This window comes from Bos indicus, chromosome 3 (genome assembly GCF_029378745.1).
Source record: "Bos indicus isolate NIAB-ARS_2022 breed Sahiwal x Tharparkar chromosome 3, NIAB-ARS_B.indTharparkar_mat_pri_1.0, whole genome shotgun sequence".
Lineage (NCBI taxonomy): Eukaryota > Metazoa > Chordata > Mammalia > Artiodactyla > Bovidae > Bos > Bos indicus.
Genome location: NC_091762.1, coordinates 54,244,619 through 54,250,756, shown reverse-complemented (window position 1 = coordinate 54,250,756; position 6,138 = coordinate 54,244,619).

The following is a 6,138-nucleotide window of genomic DNA, read 5'->3' as shown; positions in this document are numbered from 1 at the left end:
TCTCTGGATATATGCCCAGTAGTGGAATTGCTGGGCCATGTGGTAGTTCTATTTTTAGTTTTTTAAGGAACTTCCATACTGTTCTTTATAGGTTATGGCATGGTGTGTATGCTCAGTCATGACCAACTTTTTTGCAATCCCATGGACTATAGCCAGCCAGGCTCCTCTGTCCATGGGATTTCCCAGGCAAAAATACTAGAGTGGGTTGCCATTTCCCTCTCCAAGGGATCTTCCCAACCCAGGGACTGAATGTGTGTCTCCTGTGTCTCCTGCATTGACAGGCAGATTCTTTACCACTGATAGTGGCTGTATCAATTTACATTTCCACCAACAGTGCAGGAGGGACAAATCTAGGATGTTCGTTTTGTTGGCATCCTTTCCTTAGTTCTAAAGTTGAGATTGTGCATAAATGGAATGTGAATTATAATTTTAGGATCTTCAGAAAGGATCACTGCCTACTTTGCAGATCCATTTCACTAGTTTGAGACCGGGGCTTCTATCCTAATGCAGGTATCACTGAGCGTGCAGGACAGTATGTCTTATGGACCACTTATGCTTCGATCTGGATGACCCTCTGCTTACTTCCTGAAGTCAACTCACCAAGGACAGCAGAGACCTAAATGGGAAATGGGCACAGATCTATACAAAAGATGGGTACTGGAGGCAGGTGGGGCTACTGCCAGGCCCGCTGTATTTGGAATAGAGAAAAGTATTTTCTGGCCGGCACTTCTCCAATGGTCACATTTTTTCAAAATACTTGTTTCTGGAGAAAGAGATCTGCTTTGGCAAGATAGCCAGAGATCTTATGCACCCTGGTAATATTTAAATAACTATGCTTCCAGAGTTAAGTAAATGTTTAGATTACCATAGATACATCACCCAAAAAGTGTACATTTAATCTCCATTAAGGCTTTGGACTAAAAACACATCAGAAGGAACCTGATAGCCCACAACGTTGACATTATGTAGAAATGATCAGTGACCACAGAATCTCTTAAGTTGGGCGCTTCTGTTTGCAATTGTGAACATACATGGAAGGACTTCATAAAATGTTACTCAAATGCTATAATTTTAGGACTATAGAAACATTCTCACAACACTGCACCTTTGCTGTGATTGCAAGTTAAACAAAAAGCCACAGTTTACATTTCAAAGATACTCCCCAGTCCCTATGCATAAATGTACTTTTCATCCCTCAATAATTTGTAGTAAATGTTAGAAATAGCTCTCTTGTATACATAGACATTTGTCTTCATGTCTCAGCCAGTGCCAAAATCAAAGATTATACTTGTCATTTTAGTGAAATCCCCATCAAAACTACAGTAGAAATTTTAGGGGACCTCAGCACATTTAGGACACAGAAGAATAAAAGTTTATGAATACCAAACATTGTTCTTTAAGTATAGAAAAGGGAAGGGACTCTGCTCCAGAAATTAAGTTACACTATGTATCCTGGTGGCTCAGACAGTAAAGAATCCACCTTCATTGCAGAAGACCTGGGTTCAATCCCTGGGATGGGAAGATCCCTTGGAGGAGGGCATGCAATACACTCCAGTATTCTTGCCTGGAGAATTCCCATGGACAGAGGAGCCTGGCAGGCTACAGTCCATGGGGTCATAAAGAGTTGGACACAACTGAAGCAACTAAGCACACACATATATCCATAGTAGTAGTTCTTTTAAATACATGGTATTCATATAGGGACAAATAGACCATTAAGCTAAATACTGAGTTCAGAAATAGGTCCAGGTGCATATGGAAACTCGCCACGTGATGGGTACAGTACCAAAGAAAAGGAGAGAAAGGATGTGCTATATATGCGGTGGTGTTAAGAAATCACCTAGGAGAAAAAGAAGGTGGATCTCTACCTCATACCATCCACAAAAGTGAGCCTCGAAGGTTTTAGAAACTAAATGTATGAAGAACTATATAAAGCTAATAGACAAAAATACAGGAAAGTATTTTTGTTGTCTTGGAATGGGGAGAACATTTTTAATAGGACCCCCAACTCACACATCATAAGAGAGAAAATGATTGACTTTCTTTTCATCAAAGAAAATCTCGCAATCTTAAAGTACATGTGATTAGGCAAAGTTATTTACAGCATTTATTATTGACACAAAATCTACATCTAAGTATATCTCCAATACTTTGGCCACCTGATGCGAAGAGCTGACTCATTTGAAAAGACCCTGATGCTGGGAAAGATTGAAGGCAGGAGAAGGTGAAGACAGAGGATGAGACGATTGGATGGCATCACCAACTCAATGGACAAGGGTTTGGGTTGACTCCGGGAGTTGGTGATGGACAAGGAGGCCTGGCATGCTACGGTTCGTGAGGTCGCAAAGAGTCGGACACGACTGAGTGACTGAACTGAACTGACTGATAATAGATATTATAGAGTTAACAGAAGAATGAAGATTTGGACAAGAAATTTGAAGTGTCTAACCCCAACAAAGAAGTAGCATCTAGAACATTCAAGGGACACCAATAAATTAACAAATAACAACAAAATCTAGTTAAGCCAAGAAAGAAATGAGCAAACAATCAGTATCATATAAATTATGTATATTATTTGTATCCATAGAACAGAGAACTCTGTAAAACCAGCTAGTATATAAAGCTATGCTTAAGTCCAATAGTGCTTAAGAGAATTGAAAAATAAATAATAGCTTTTTGTACCCTTCAGATGGCAAAAATCAAAGTCAGAAAATACCAAGTGAACAGGAACACTTGTTCAAGTGGTGAAAGAAATGATACAGCCTTTTTATAGTGCAATCTGTCAGTACTTATCCCACGACCCTTCTTCTAACTAGCGTGTGTATATGGCAGAGAGACTTTTGACAAATCTATGAAGATTCATGGGCTTCCCAGGTGGCTCCATGGGTAAAGAATCCACCTGTAGTACAGGAGACATAGGAGACATGAGTTTGATCCCTGGGTTGGGAAGATACCCTGGAGAAGGGCATGGCAACCCACTCCAGTATTCTTGCCTGGAGACTCCCCGTGGACAAAGGAGCCTGCTGCTGTTAAGTCGCTTCAGTCGTGTCTGACTCTGTGCGACCACATAGATGGCATGCTACAATTCATAGAGTCTCAAAGAGTGGGACAAAACTAAAGCTACTAAGCACGCACACATGCATGAAGACGCCTACAAATGGATATTCATCTGTAGTCAGGATAGATGCCCATCACTACATGAGCTGGGGTGGACAAATTCTGAACCATGCAAACAGTGAGTAAAAAAAAAGTAAGAGACACACTCTAGAGCAAATATATAACATTTAATTAAAAACATGTACATGGTGGCTCAAACGGTAAAGAATCTGCTTGCAATATAGGAGACCCTGGTTCGATCCCTGGGTTGGGAAGATCCCCTGCAGAAGGGAATGGCAACCCACTCCAGTATTCTTGCCTAGAGAATCCCATGGACAGAGGAGCCTGGCAGGATACATCCATAGGGTCGCAAAGAGTTGGACACGACTGAGTGACTAACACACACACATACACACATGTATTATACCATAGTGTGTATTTTAAAAGAATATATATGAAACCAAAGACACATAGCAAGCACATTAGACACATTAGAGAGGGTTTGTTGAGAAGGCAGTGGACGAAGTGGGAATAAAAACCAGAAGAAGAGATAAGAGTTTTGAAGCTTGACTAAATGAAAATTAAACAAAAGTGATACTGCCCCAGAAAAACAGTAAGGAGTACAATGATCTCAACTATGCACCCAAGACACAAATTTTAAAGAGAAAAAGAAGTGTCACGGGGGGCGGGGGTAGAATTTTTCCGAGATCACACACAGAATTAGAAGCAAGACCTGGGCTTTATTGGTATTGACAACCTCATTTACTGAGACCTTAACCTGTACTAGTCATTATTTAATAGCTTGACATTCTGTGTATTATCTGATTCAGTTCTCTCTCTCTCTCACACACACACACACCATATTATTATTCCCAGTTTAGAGATGAGAATTTGAATAGCTGGAATTTGAATCTAGGTCTATATGACTCCTAAGTTCATTCACTTTATTTCCTGCCATTGTTCACAATTATAAGAAATAAATGAAGTTACCAAAACCAAGTTCATTCTTTCCTACTCTACTCCTCAGTTCTCTATCACTGACTGATTTGTTACTGTGGTAAGTAGAATAATCCCCACACACAGAGATATGCCACATCCTATCATCTAAAACCTCTGTATGTTTCCTTATGTGGCAAAAGGGAATTTTCAAAGGATATTGAGACAATAAGAGTATCTCGGAGTACTCAGGTGAGTCCAGTGTAATCACAGGGGTATTTATAAAAACATCAGAGGAGGCAGAGAGAGGAAGAGAGGTGATCATGGAAGCAGGAGATGGGAGTGATGCCAGGGAATATAGGGAGCCTTGAAACGTTAATTTTTTGGATGAGATCTTTTCCCATTTTCTCGTTTCATTTTCTTGGACTCCAAAATCACTGCGGATGGTGACTGCAACCCATGAAACTACAAGACGCTTGCTCCTTGGAAGAAAAGCTATGACAAACTTAGCATATTAAAAAGCAGAGACATTACTCTGCCTACAAAGGTCTGTATAGTCAAAGTGATGGTTTTTCCTGTAGTCATGTATGGATGTGAGAGTTGGATCATAAAGAAGGCTGAGTGCCGAAGACATGATCCTTTTGAACTGTGGTGTTGGAGAAGACTCTTGAGAGTCCATTGGACTGCAAGGAGATCAAACCAGTCAATCCTAAAGGAAATCAGTCCTGAATATTCATTGGAAGGACTATTGCTGAAGCTCCAATACTTGGGCCACCTGTTGCAAAGAGCCGACTCATTGGAAAAAGACTCTAATGCTGGGAAAGATTGAAGGCAGGAAGAGAAGGGGATGACAGAGAATGAGATGGTTGGATAGCATCATTGAATCAATGGACATGAGTTTGAGCAAGCTAAGGGAGATGGTAAAGGACAGGGAAGCCTGGCATGCTGCAGTCCATGGGCTGCAAAGAGTCAGACTTGACTGAGCAACTGAACAACAACTAGATGCTAAAAACTGCAAAGAAATGGATTCTCCTGTGAACCTTCAGAAAGAACCAACATCTCGATTTTAGCCCCATAAGGCCCTTTTCCGACTTCTGGCCTCCAGAACTATGAGAAAACAAACCTGTTGTTTAAAGCCACTGTTTGTGGTAATTTGTTAAAGCAGCAATAGAAATATTACAAACTCACTTCAGGATCTTTAGAGCCATTGAAAGGCGGGGCGAGGATGGTAGTAGTAGATGGGTTACCAACAAGGTTTGACAGCTAGTTAATACTGAATGTGGAACTAGAATCTGGGTTTCCTGCTGCCTCAGTGCTGGACTCTTCCTACTTCATCTTTCATTGGAAACACACAAGTCTCTGGAGTAATAGCAACAGGGAATTTGAAATCAAGTAAGTGGACACTGAATGTGTGTGACTTGTTTCCACAGCGGCACAGGTTTAGACACCAGGCACAAAGACCATATAATCCCTGTTGTTCTGTTACAGAGAATAGCTCAAGATATAAAAAGAAATGTTTCTAGGCTTAAAGTCCTACACCTAGCTATTGGTGAAGTAGAACAATTCAGTTTGATTCAACTGTTCTAATAAAAATCACTTTAACAAGGCAAGAGAGGTATAAATAATGCTGTTATTTACTGGGTAATAGTTTACTGTATATTTTTAAAAGTTTACTGCAATATTGTAAAATTGGGCTTCCACGGTAGCTCACACTGTAAAGAATCTACCTGTAACGCCAGAGACCTGGGTTCGATCCCTAGGTCAGGAAGATCCCTGGAGAAGGAAATGGCAACTCACTCCAGTATTCTTGCCTGGAGAATCCCATGAACAGAGGAGCCTGGTGGGCTACAGCCCGTGGGGTTGCAAAAAGTCGGACAAGACTGAGCAACTAAGCATACAATATTGTAAAAAGAGAAAAAGACTGCTGGAGTTGAAATCAGAATTGGGTTCAACTTCTAGCTCAACAGTTAGGTCTGTGATCTGGGCAAGTTAGTTGCCCCTCCAGGTCTCAGATTCCTCACCCATGGAATGACCTGCATCACCCACCACAGCTCTTCCATGCTAGGACCAAACCATTTAGTGCTCTCCATGGGGCCAATGCTGTCC